The sequence below is a fragment of the Molossus molossus genome, unplaced genomic scaffold (genome assembly GCF_014108415.1).
Source record: "Molossus molossus isolate mMolMol1 unplaced genomic scaffold, mMolMol1.p scaffold_m16_p_2, whole genome shotgun sequence".
NCBI lineage: Eukaryota > Metazoa > Chordata > Mammalia > Chiroptera > Molossidae > Molossus > Molossus molossus.
The window spans coordinates 116,418,409-116,432,130 of NW_023425355.1; positions in this window are offsets into that span (position 1 = coordinate 116,418,409).

The window sequence follows — 13,722 nt, forward strand, 5'->3', positions numbered from 1 at the left end:
ATCTCCAGAAACATGTACTATAGGTATATGTCTTTTTAAAAAGGAGATTGTACTTGGTTTTTTTCCTACTTAATTACTAATCTTTTCTATAACTGCTCTTGAAAAGCCACACCATTTTCTGGAAAAACACCTTCTTTGAATTGGTATAATGACTTTTTCTCCATAAGATATACTAAATAAATGCACTGTAATGAGAATTTTGGCACTACAATTTGAGGCAAAGACACACTCACCAATTTACCTGAATAATGGTCTCTAGAGAGTCAGAGATTATCATACAGTACTAATTGAAACTGTGCATCACCATGTTCGGATGAAGCCAAAATGTTTTGTTTATTGTCTGCATCCCAAGCAAGAGGGATGAAGCAGTAGCATCTTTTATATATCTTTAGTCTGTTGTTCATGTGTGCTCTTTCCATATGATCAAAGCATCTATGCTTTAACTTTATTTTTAAGAACAATTTCTGGGCAAGATAACTATGACTCCATATAAAGGTAAAGAAAATGGCACAGAAAGCAGAAGTCACCTTTCAAGGAAGGACTCCTTCATGCCCCACTCTACCACTTACCACCTACTATTAAGTCTCTTTCACTTTGGGCAAGAACAATGGACCTTCATTATGTGCACACTTGTAACCCCATGTTTATTACTTACACAACTTGTTTTCATCCTTCATTTCATTTGTTTTTCTATCTGTAAAACCTTTTTGGTTATTTGAGTTTGGATTGACCACAACACAATTTTCCCAGTAAGATTGATGTCGGTAGTTTTTCATGAAACAGTTCTTCACTTCATGGCCAGGCTTTTAAGAACAAATCGAAGTCTTTAAGGGAGGATGTAGAGGGTCTTTAAGGGAGGATGTAGAGGGTCTTTAAGGGAGGATGTAGAGGGTCTTTAAGGGAGGATGTAGAGGGTCTTTAAGGGAGGATGTAGAGGGTCTTTAAGGGTATAGATTATGGTCAAGGTCACAAGAGTGTGCACCCCAATCTACACCAATAGGTTTATGACTTTCCAGGGTCCAGTGTCTGTAGATACCATAGTGACTCCAACATTTTTACGCTGATCTCTTACTGAGTGATCTAGATTTTGTTTTTTAAAAAAGAAAAATCAACAATAAAAGTGCAATAGAGACCCTTTTACACACACCTTGAAACACTTGTGCAAGAATAGCTGTAGGAGAAATTTCTAGGAGTGTAACTGCTGGGTCAAGGAGTATATGCATTTATGATGTGAAAGTGAATAACAAATTGTCCTTCTAGGAAAATGCACTGATTTATACTACCATTAACATCGGACAAGAGTCCCTATACCCTTACCAACAGAAGACAATAGCAAACAATTTTAGATGTGAAAAGCAGTCACTTGTCTGTTTTTTAAATGCATTTTTTCAATGTTAGTAAAACATAAGAGTGAAGGAGTGCATTTTTCATGTGCTTGTGGCTGTTTACAATTCTTTTTCTTTGATCTGCTTTGTCATGTCCTTTGCCCTTTTTTTCATCAATTTACTAGTCTTCTTTTTATTGAATTGTAAGACTTAAGGATGTTAAAATAAGATGAGATGCAATCATATTTTAGAAAGTTCTTTTGTTATATAGCACCACATTGATATTATCATTTATCATTCAGTTGACTAATGTACCCATATTTTAGTGATTTTTGAAGAGTTTGGGCATAGATTTCTCTGAGGATCTCTGAAAGAGAAAAGTTATTATAAAAGTACACTTTATAGAATCTCATAGGCTAAGTCTCACTGAGGGAAAACTTTATTCTTTTGAAATTTGAAGGTTAGGCAGAAAACTACAATAACCAGGAAATTTGGCAACAATTAGAACACTGAAATAGTACCTTCTGAAAATAAAATAAAATTTTGATTTGTCAGACTATTTCAAAAGTGGAAAATGAAAGATACACCAGCATTGTATTAATTTCTCTGAAACACTGTTTCACTTTTCTCTGAAGGTCAGAAACATTTCTTCTTACTCCTCTTTGGAGAATACATGCTTGTTAACTGCTTATTAATGAAGGCAACTATTTTCCTGCACTGAACTTTCCATTTCCCCTTATACAGAATCCAAATGCCCCAGGCCGGCATTCATGTCCTTTCAGACCTGGCTTTGAGATACCTTTCCATTAGGATCTATCTCTGATCTTAAATGTGAAGTAGCTAATCCATCCACAGCAGACATTATATTTTCCTCCACCCATGGCCCATCTGGCCCCAAGGTCAATGAGGACCTGCCTCTCTTTGAAATTTTGGTTCCCTCACTCCCACAGAGTTTTCTAGACCTCACCCTCTCCACCAGCTGTTTTATTTTATTTTATTTTAATTTTTATTTTTTCAGTCTCTGTGTCATTTATTCCCACTCTGCTCTTTATTATTTCCTTCCTTTTACTAATTCAGTTATTCTTTTTTGTTATCTTTCTAAATCTTTAAGTCATGAGGTTAAATAGTTTATTAGAAATTTTTTTTGTTTCTTGAGGTAGGCCTGTATTGCTATAAACTTTCCTCTCAGGACAGCTTTTGCTGTGTCCCATAGATTTCGTTTTCATTTTCATTAGTTTCCAAAAACTTTATTATTTCTTCTTTGACCCTGTCATGCCAACCGTTATATAGGTGTTGAACAAAACAAAACCAGATCAAACCAAAAAGAATCCCCCCAAAATATATCAGCATCAGCAATAATAAAAGCAAACACCTCAATGAAAATATTAAGAGACAAATAAACAAACCGAAAACACATACACACACGTGCGTGCGCATGCATACACAAAGAAGAATAGTAGAAGACATGAGACCAAGAGAAGAGGGAGAAAAAAAGAAATATATATGAAAGAAGGCAAGGCAAAACCAGACCGAACCAAAGAATACCTTAAACAAATATCAACATCAACAATGATAAAAGCACCAGCCTCAACAAAAATATTAAAAGACAACCAAACAAACAGAAAACACACACACACACACACACACACCCCACCCAAGACACACACAAAGAATACTAGAAGGTATGAGACCAAAAGGATTAGGGGAAGAAAAAAAATAAAGAACATGAAAGCAAAGAAGGCAGAGACCAGAAATAGGTAAGTATAAAAAAATAAAAGGTAGAAAATAATGACTAAAATAATAATAATAATTTTAGAAAGCAGTAATGCTAAATTGAATAAAATATAGAATAGAAAATTAAAAAATGGGAAGATAAAAGAAGAAAAAATTGAATTAAAAATAAAAATTAAAAACATACACATCAAAACAATAACAATAAAAATAAAAACCTTGGATCGGCTCTTTTTGGAGCTCACTAGATTTTGCTCCAATGTAGTTGGATCTGGCACCTTGGGTGTGGGTCCCTGTCCTCTTGGGCAGTTCTTTGGTGCAGGCCAATGTGAATCAATGTCTCTATCTGGCCCTAGGCCTCCTGGCTGATGCCCTGCAGGGCAGGATTCCAGGTAGTCTTATAGGCAGGGCTTTCCTAGCCCAGAGGCTGGGTTGCCTTTGGGGCTCACCACTTGTATGTATTTGTTCTGGGCTCTGTGGGGTATCAGGTCCAGTCAGAATGGTTTAAACAGGTTTGTGTTGGGGGTGGTACATATAGTTTATATGAGGGGCAAGCAGCCTCTTCCTCTTCTTCCAATGCCTCAGCTCTGCCTGGGTTGCTGGTACCCCCTGGTCATCACCCTAAGCAAAGGAGAATAGAAAAAAAAAAGAAGAAAGGAAAATAAATGCCCTGCTTGGCTCTTTAATCTTTCAGCATGAACAGCTGGCTCTCTCTGGGCTGTGCTTCTGCCCAGGCTCCCTCCCAGCCAGATATCTGAATTGCCAGCGCCACCAGGCCCTGCTGCTGGGGTGCTGATTTGCAGCCCAGAGCTATTCCACAGGTGGGTGAAGTGATACCTCCTCTTCGCTCAAGGTGGGGAGGAATGTACCTCTTTTCCTGGGCATGCTGGCTAGCCCCAGTCAAAATTCTTTCAGTGAATACCTGGCCCCTTAGATTCGCTGCTGTGTGATCTACTCAGACCCCTCCTCTGGTGTGCCATTCTGCTTGGTGGCCTCTGGCCTCCACAGTCAGGGTGAGCTTTCCAGGCTGACGCCACAACCATGCACAGGCTTTTAGCCTGGGATAGAGCTGAGTCCCCCTAGTGGGCTGAATAACCTCCGATTCCCACTGTCTGATGCTAAGTGGGCTCCCCTTCCCCTCTTTGTTGCTCTTGTTTGAGGTTCTTTGTGTGGGGCTGAGTCCCTCCTCTCCCACGGCAGAAGTTTTGCTGCTGCACCTTCTCTCCGTCTTCCCAGCCACACTGTGCAGCTGTGCAAGTTTGCTCACCTACTTTGCGTCTTCTCCTGTCCCCTCTCTTGGAGTATTTTCAATCAACTAGTTTCAGGTGGTTTTTCAAGTTGAATGCTCTGCAGTTTAGCAAGTCTGGTCTTGTGCTTGGAGCAAGTCGACAAAACTTCCTTAGGCATCTGCCATCTTGCCTCCTCATCAGCTAGCCACTTCTTAAGTAGTCTGTTTGACCTTAATCTCATGCCCCTCAATTCCTTCTAGAATGCTCAATTTTTCCTACTCAAAATAGTTACTCACCTCTTTGTTGCCTACAGGGTGACATCTCTGACTCTCAGCCTGATATTAAAGGCCCATAGAGCTCTGCCTCTGTCTAGTCCTCCTGTTCTGTCTCTCACAACTCCCACTGAACACAGAAGCAACACAGAACTTATTATGGTACCTGTCCACTCACCCACCACTACAACCGTCCTATATTCTTGCCTTGCCTCTTGCTCCAAATGTCTGCCTAGGCTTTAATGCTCTTCCACCTTTTCTTTACCTGGCCACACTTGTTTATACTTTAACAGTGGACCTAGAATGCCCATCCTCAGGAATCAAAGCATTTTCTGGTATCTCTTCCTTTCCATTTTGGACCCCAACTTCCAGCTAAGCAATTTCTTATACAAATCATTATGATTTCACCTAGAATGCAATATTCTGTTTATAATATTTTTCAATTTCTTTATCTGGCTTCCCACTCAGTTGTGAGTTCCATGAGGACAGGGTTCATATTTTATGCACCTTTAGTCTGACACATATTAAATACCCAGTTTACTGAATCAAAAACATCAGTGTACCTGGCCAGTGTGGTTCAGTGGTTGAGCATCGACCCATGCACCAAGAGATCGCCTGTTCGATTCCCAGGCAGGGCACATGCCCAGGTTGTGGGCCCAATCCCCAGTGGGGGGCATGCTGGAGGCGGCCAATCAATGTTCTCTCTCATCGATGTTTCTATCTCTCTCTCCCTCTCCCTTCCTTTCTCTCTAAAAAATCAATAAAGGGATAAAAAATCATTGTTTATGTCTCCTCAGAGTATAGATAATTGCAATGATATATGAATAAAATTGTTTATGATACTTCATAATGCACTGCTACTTCCTTATAAAAGGTATATTTCTGTGGGATAAAGTTTTCAGAAATTGGCATGAATGACATTATTTATTACATATATTTAATACTTGCTTATTTGTTCCTTTAGAAGTATTCCTGGCTAAACTTTAACACAGTGTTACAAAGTGGGAGAATTGAACTCTATGTCTGTTATGAAATGACTGTGTTATAGGTTAAATCTGTGTGGCAATAGGCTACTTCATAAAGTCAGACTTGTTTGGATATCACTTCTGGTATGGAACCACAAGTTGCCAAGTGATGAAGGTAACCAAAAGCATAAGCCTTAATAAACCAAATGAGTTTCAGGATGAAGAGGATTGTAAAACTGGAGTTGGAGAGAAATAGCAAATAAAACAAAATTGTCTTATACTCATGTAACTGCTCTCATGGCTCGGAGGTCAGTATTTTTTCCAAATGGTGACTTAAGAACAGGAAAAAAAAAATTAGGCAAGTTTATCTTGGTTTCTGGTTCTTAGTAAAGGACTATGATAAATTCTAATTCAACTTAGCACATAGGAGGCAATTATCAGCAGTCTATCTCAAGTCATTTCAAATGTGAATGGCTTTTCAGTAACCTCTTGGTCAGCTTCTGTCTGCTTCTGCCCCCTAGTGGTTCACTTGAAGTTGTTTATACTCTTAACCTTGAACAAATTTTGGTGTTTTGTGCAGGAAAGGGAAGACGATTTTCCCTAGAAATAAAGAAAAGAGAGTTTCTCTGTGTACAAGCCCTTTTATTTTAAAATAGGTATTTATGGAGTATATTTTATTTCCTTTGTAACTATTCAGTAACTACCCACTTCTGAAAGCCTAGGTTAACCTATAAAGAAGTCTATCAAGCATTACTTTAAATAAACCTGGCCATGCCCTCAAAAAATATTGTGGCTTCTTGATTCTGGTAGAATGATTAACACATTGAATTTATTACCTTCGTCCTGTCTAGAATTATTAATAGGTCGTTGTTCCATATGATCTTCCTTCCCTCTTAATCTTTGTGAAATTTGTGATTTGTAATTGTCTTGTAGACAGCATTCTCAAATAATGTAGTTTTCATTTTACATTAATCTGAAATGAAATGTTATTGGGTGAAATACCCCTTAGGAGAATAATGAAAATCACCCATTAATTTTCAGGCAAGATGGGTTAATCACTCCCCTCCTTCTTAGGTCTGTATTGATTGCTAATAACCTTTCATAGAATTCAGTACATGACGCTAATTTTGATTTCTCCTTTCCAATGTACAGCATATCTTAAATGCTTGGCCAGAACAAGAAAAGGAGTTTTGAAAGGTTGGGTGCTTAATAAATGTTTTGTGATATTGCAGTTTGTATGTGAGTCAAAAGTAAAAGAAACTTGGGGCTACAAGAGGGAATGCTAATGTTTTTAATTAAAGGGGACTGTAATTGGGAAACCTGGACATTTTTTGAGCTGACATAGTGCAGTAGTTTATTATTTTTTTAATTTTTATCCTCACCCAAGGATATTTTTCTATTTATCTTAAGATAGAGTGGGAGGGGAAGAGAGAGAGAGAGAGAGACAGAGAGAGAGAGAGAGAGAGAGAAAGAGAGAGACATCGATATGAGAGAGACACACTGACTGGTTGCCTTCCACACGACCCTGACCAGGGCTGGGGACAAACCACAACCAAGATACGTGCCCTTGACTGGAATCAAACTCACGACTCATTGGTCCAAGGGCTGACGCTCTAACCACTGGCCAAGGCTAGTACACTACTTTACAGGAGATACTTTGCAGCATTATTATAGAAGATAAAAAAGAAGTCAGTCAAAAATGAGCACATAGTGTATGATTCATTCATATTAATTGTGCGAGAAAGCAACTATATAGAGACAGAAGGCAGATAAGTGGTTATTAGGACTAGAGATAGGAGGAGAAATTAAGTGTCAACGAGTTTAGGGATTTGGGAGGTTATAGAAATATTATAAAACTGGATTGTGGTGATGGCTGCATAACTGTGAATTTACTAAAAACAACTGTACACTTAAAATGAGTGAATTATAGCCCTGGCCAGTTTTGCTCAGTGGTTAGAGAGTCACCCTGCAGTCTAGAGAGACTCAGGTTCGGTTCCCGCTAAGGACATGTACCTCGGTTGCAGTTTGTCCCTGGCCCTGGTTGGGTTGTGCAGGAGGCAGCTGCTCGATGTGTCCCTTTCATGTCAATGTTTCTCTCTTCTTCCCAACCTATCTGAACAAAAAATGGGAAAATGTCCTCAGGTGAGGATAAAAAAAATGAATGAATTATAAAAAAGGAAGATAAAGAAGAGGCAGCATAGCATGGTGGTTAAGTGCTTGGCACTGGTGCCAGTTTGATTTGATAAGAATCCTAGCTCCACAGGTGTGGCTTTGGGAAAGTTTCTTAACCTTCCTGTTGCTCAATTTAATAAGCTATAAAATGGTAATAATGAGAGTGCTTCCTAATTCATATTGTTGCTGTGAAGATTAAATGAGATAATGTATATAAAGCCTCTAGAAGAATTCTTGATGTTAATGAATTAATCAATGTCAGCTATTTTTGTATTAAAAGACATTTTCGTATCTGCCCTCTCATGTTCATTGCACTACTATTCACAATAGTCAAGAGGTGAATGCAACCCATCTGTCTATTATTGAATGAATCGATAGACAAAATGTAGTATATGCATACAATGTATTATTATTAAGTCTTAAAAAGGAAGAAAATCCTGTCACATGCTGCAACATGGATGAAACCTTGAGGATATTATGCTAAGTGAAGTAAGCCAGTCACAAATAGACAAATACTATATAATTATACTTATATGAAGTATCTAAAGTAATCAAATTTATAGAAACAAAGTAGAATGGTGGTTATCAGGGGCTGGGGGAAGTGAAAATAGAGAGTTGTTGTTTAATGGGTACAGATTTTCATATTTACAAGTTAAAAATATTCTGGAGATTGCACAACAATGTGAATACATTTATCACTACTAACTGTGGTTAAGATGGTAATTTTTATGTTATGTGTTCTTTACCACTGTTTTTAAAAGAACACAAGAGAGTTTCTGGGGAGCTGGGAATGTTCTATATCCTGATCTAGGTGATAATGATATGAATGTGTTTAGTTTGTAAAAGTCTGTCAAAAACATGTTTAAGGTATTAGCATTTTTAAATGAAAAGTTTAGAAACAAAGACATCCCCTTCCTTCAATGGTGACCTTGCATTCTCACAGCCTTTCAGGAAAAGCACATAATTTTGAAAATATTAACAAATGAAAATTATTATTCATTAAAATAGAAATATAATTTAGCAAGCAGGTATGCTAAATATTCAAGTAATTCAAACATCCTTTGTATAATGTTACAACCTGGATAAGCTTTACTTAAGAAAATGTAACATAATGTAGTGGAGACAGAATACTAGCTAAGTTGCTCAGGGAATCGTATTCATTACTTTTTTACTGGCCACACTTAGGGGAAGGCTCAGAAGAACTCAGGGACACAAAATGTACCTCTTAAAAATAATTAACAAACAATAATTGGCATACATACTTTATAAAAGTTTTATTGAGATATAATTCACTTACCATATAATTCACACATTTAAAGTATACAATTCAATGATTTTAGTATCTTCACAGAGTTGTGCAACCATCACCGCAATCTATGATGAACATTTTTAACACTCAGAAAGAAACATTGTACCCTCTAGCAGTCACTTCTCATTTCTTCCCAATACCGATGCTCTGACTTTTAAGCAACGACTAATTTGTTTTCTGTCTCTAAAAATATGCATATTATTTATATTTCATATAAATAGAATCATAAAAAATATGGACTTTTCTCACTGGATTTTTAAACTTACAATGTTTTTAAGGTTCATTTTATGTTGTAGCATGTACCAGTACTTTATTTATTTTTATTACTGAATAATATTCTATTATGAACATATCACACTTCGTAAGAGCACTTTTTATTATTGATTCCTTTACTTAAATCCCACTGTGGTCAGAGAATATAACTGGTTTAAATTTAAATCCTTTTAAATTTATCAAGACTTGTTTTATGGGCCATAATATGGTCTATCTTAGTAATATTCTGTATAAGGTTGACTGATTTGCCGTTGAAGTTAACTATATCCTTGATGATTGTTTTGTTTGCTGTTAAAAAAATCAGTTGTTGAGAGAGGGGCATTGCAATCTCCAACTATAATTGTTGATTCGTCAATTTACCTTTGAGTTCTATCAGACTTGCAAGATTTATTTATTAGGTGCATAAGCTTTCAAGATTGCTGTTGATCTGCCACATACTTTGTCTAATAGTGATGTAGCCATTTCAGCTTTCTGTCAACTACTGTAAGCATAGTATATCTTTTTCTGTCCTTTTATTTTTATTTTATTTATTTTTTATTTATTAATTATTTTTTGTTACAGATGTTTCACCTTTTTCTCCCCATTGACACCCACCTCCCGATCCTGCCCCCCCCCCCCACAGCATTGTTGTCTTTGTCCATTGGTTATGCACATATGCATACAAGTTCTTTAGTTTAGTGTTTTTCAGTCTGAATCCTACTTCTATGTCTCTGGGTCTATTTTGTTCATCAGCTTATTTTGATCATTATATTCCACAAATAATTGAGATCATGTGATATTTGACTCTCTCTGATGGGCATATTTTGTTTAGCATAATACTCTCCAGGTCCCTCCATGTCGTCTTAAAGGATAAGAGATCTTTCTTTCTTACAGCTGCATAGTAGTCCATTGTGTATATGTACCACAGCTTTTTTATGCACTCATCTACTGATGGACACTTGGGCTCTTTCCAGATCTTAACTATTGTAAATAGTGCTGCTGTGAACATGGGAATACATATATTCTTTCTGATTGGTGTTTCAGGCTTCTTAGGGTATATTCCTAAAAGTGGGATCACTGGGTCAAATGGCAGTTCAATTTTTAAGTTTTTGAGGAAACACCATATTGTTTTCCACAGTGGCAGCACCAGTCTGCATTCCCACTAGCAGTGTGCTAGAGTTCCCTTTTCTCCACACCCTCGCCAACACTTGTTGTGTGATGATTTGTTGATGGCGGCCATTCTGACAGGGGTGAGGTGATACCTCGTAGTTGTTTTAATTTGCATCTCTCTGATGATTAGCAACATTGAGCATTTTTTCATATGTCTCTAGGCCACTTGTATGTCCTGTTTGGAGAGGTGTCTATTTAGGTCCTCTGCCCATTTTTTAATTGGGTTCTTTGTCTTCCTTTTGTTGAGTTGTATGAGCACTCTATATATTTTGGAAATTAACTCCTACTCTGATGTATTGTTGGCAGGTTTGCTCTCCCACAGAGTGGGTTCCTTTTCCATTTTGATGCTTGTTTCTTTTGCTGTGCAGAAGCTTTTGAGTTTGATGTAGTCCTATGTATTAATTTTTTCCTTTGTTTCTCTTGCCTTAAGCATTGTATCAGTAAAAATTCTGCTGGGTGTGATGTCTGAAATTTTGTTGCCCATGTTTTCTTTGGGGACTTTTATGGATTCATGAGTCACATTTAAGTCTTCTATCCATTTTGAGTTTATTCTGGTGTATGGTTTAAGTTGGTGGTCTAGTTTTATTTTTTGCATGTAGCTGTCCAATTTTCCCAACACCATTTGTTAAAGAGGGTGTCTTTACTCCATTTTATGCTCTTGCCACCTTTGTCAAATGATAATTGAGCATATTGTCTTGGGTTAATTTCTGGGTTCTCTATTCTGTTCCATTGATCTATCTGCCTGTTCTTGTGCCAGTACCAGGCTGTTTTGATTACATTGGCTTTGTAGTACAACCTGAAATCTGGTAATGTGATCCCTCCTACTTTGTTCTTTTTCAAGATTTCTGTGGCTATTCAAGGTCTTTTTGGTTCCATATAATCTTTTGGAGTATTTGCTCTAGTTCTGTGAAATATGGTATTGGTACTTTAATGAGGATTGCATTGAATCTATAGATTGCTTTGGGTAGTATGGACATTTTAATAATGTTAAGTCTTCCAATCCAAGAACAAGGTATATGCTTCCACTTTTTTTATATCTTCCTCTATTTATTTTTTCAATGTCCTGTACTTTTCTGAGAATAGGTCCTTTACTTCTTTGGTTAAGTTTAATCCTAAGTATCTTAACTTTTTTGCTGCAATGGCAAAAAGATTTTTTTTTTTTTTTTTTAGTTTCTCTTTTTGTGAGTTCATTATTGATGTATAAGAATGCCATCAATTTCTCGATGTGAAGTTTGTGTCCTACTTTGCCAAATTCATTAATTAAATCTAGTCTATTTTTGATGAATTCTTTAGGTTTTTTTTATGTATAATATCATGTCATCTGCAAATAATGACAATTTCACTTCCTCCTTTCCAATTTGGATCTCTTTTATTTTTTCTTCTTGTCTAATTGCTGTGGCTAAGACTTCCAGTACTATGTAAAATAAGAGTGGCTAAAGTGGGCATCCCTGTCTGGTTCCTGTTCTTAAGGGAAATGCTTTTAGTCTTTGCCCACTGAGTATGATGTTGGCTGTAGGATTTCTTATATGGTCTTTATTATGTCAAGATATGTTCCCTCTATTTCCACATTGCTGAGCATTTTTATCAGAAATGGATGCTGGATTTTGTCAAATGCTTTTTCAGCATCTATTGATATGATCATATGGTTTTTATCTTTCATTTTGCTTATTTGGTGTATCACATTTATTGATTTGCAAATATTGTACCAGCCTTGCTTCTCTAAGATGAATCCCACTTAGTTATAGTAAATTATTTGTTTTAAGGTATTGCTAGATCTTATTTGCTAATATTTTGTTAAGGCTTTTAACATCTATGTTTATCAGGGATACTGGCCTGTATTTTTCTTTCTTTGTAGTATCTTTAACTTATTTTGGAATTAGAATTATGCTGGCTTCATACAACGAGTTTGGAAGTCTTTCTTCTTTAATTTTTTTGGAATAGTTTGAGGAAAATAGGTGGTTTTTTTTGAATGTTCAGTAAAACTGCCCTGTGAAGAAGTCTGGGTCTGGGCTTTTGTTAGCTGGGAGTTTCTTGATTATATATACAATTTCCTTAGTTGTTCTTGGTCTGTTCATGTTTTCTATCTCTTCCTGGTTCAGTTTTGGGAGACTGTGTGAGTCTAGAAATTTGCCTGTTTTGCCTGGATTGTCCAATTTGTTGGCATATAATTTTTCATAGTATTTTTTAATGATCTTTTACATTTCTGTGTTGTCAGTTGTTACTTCTCTTTTGTTTCTGATTTTGTTTATTTGGGTCCCCTCTCTTTGTTTCTAGGAGAGTCTGGCTAATGGCCCATCAATCTTGTCTATCTTTTCAAAGAACCAGCTCTTTGTGTCATTGATTTTTCTAATTGTTTTTTTTTAGTCTCTATGTCGTTTATTTCTGCTCTGGCCTTTACCATTTCTTTTCTTCTACTTGCTCTGGGTTTTCTTTTTGTTTACTTTCTATTTCTTTAAGTTGTGAGGTTATGTAGTCAATTAGAAATTTTTCTTGCTTCTTGAGGTTGGCCTGTAGTGCTATGAACTTTCTTCTCAGGAATGCTTTCACTGTGTCCCATAGATTGTGAGTTGTTGTGTGTTTGTTTTCATTGGTTTCCAGAAAGTTTTTAATTTCTTCCTTGATCTCCTTTGTAATCCATTCATTGTTTAATAACATGCTACTTAACCTCTATGTGTTTGAATGTTTTTGAGAGTTTTCATTGTAATTGATTTCTAGTTTCATGCAATTGTGATCTGAGAAGATGCTTGATAATGATTTCATTCTTCTTCAACTTGTAGAGACTTTGTTTGTGTCATAACATCTGGTCTATCTTTGAGAATGTTCCATGTGCACTTGAGACTGATGTGAATTCTGCAGTTTTGGGGTGTAATTCTCTGTAGATATCTATTAAATCCATTTGATCTAGTGCACCATATAGAGTCTCTGTTTTTTGTTAATTTTTTGTCTAGAGGATCTATCCAGTGATGTCAGCAGAGTGTTGAAGTCTCCAGCTATGATTGTATTGCTGTTGATTTCTCCTTTGAACTCCTCCAGAAGATTTTTAATGTATTTTGGTGCTCCTATATTGGGTGCATACATGTTTACCAAGGTTATATCTTCCTGTTGGATAGAGCCTTTCTATATTATGTAGTGGCCTTCTTTGTCTCTTGTTATGGCCTTCATTTTGAAATCGATTTTATCAGATATGAGTATTGCTACCCCAGCTTTTTTTTCCTTTCCATTTGATGGGAAGATTTTTTTTCCATCCCTTCACTTTCTACCTATGTGAGTCTTTTGTTGTGAGGTGGGTCTCTTGTA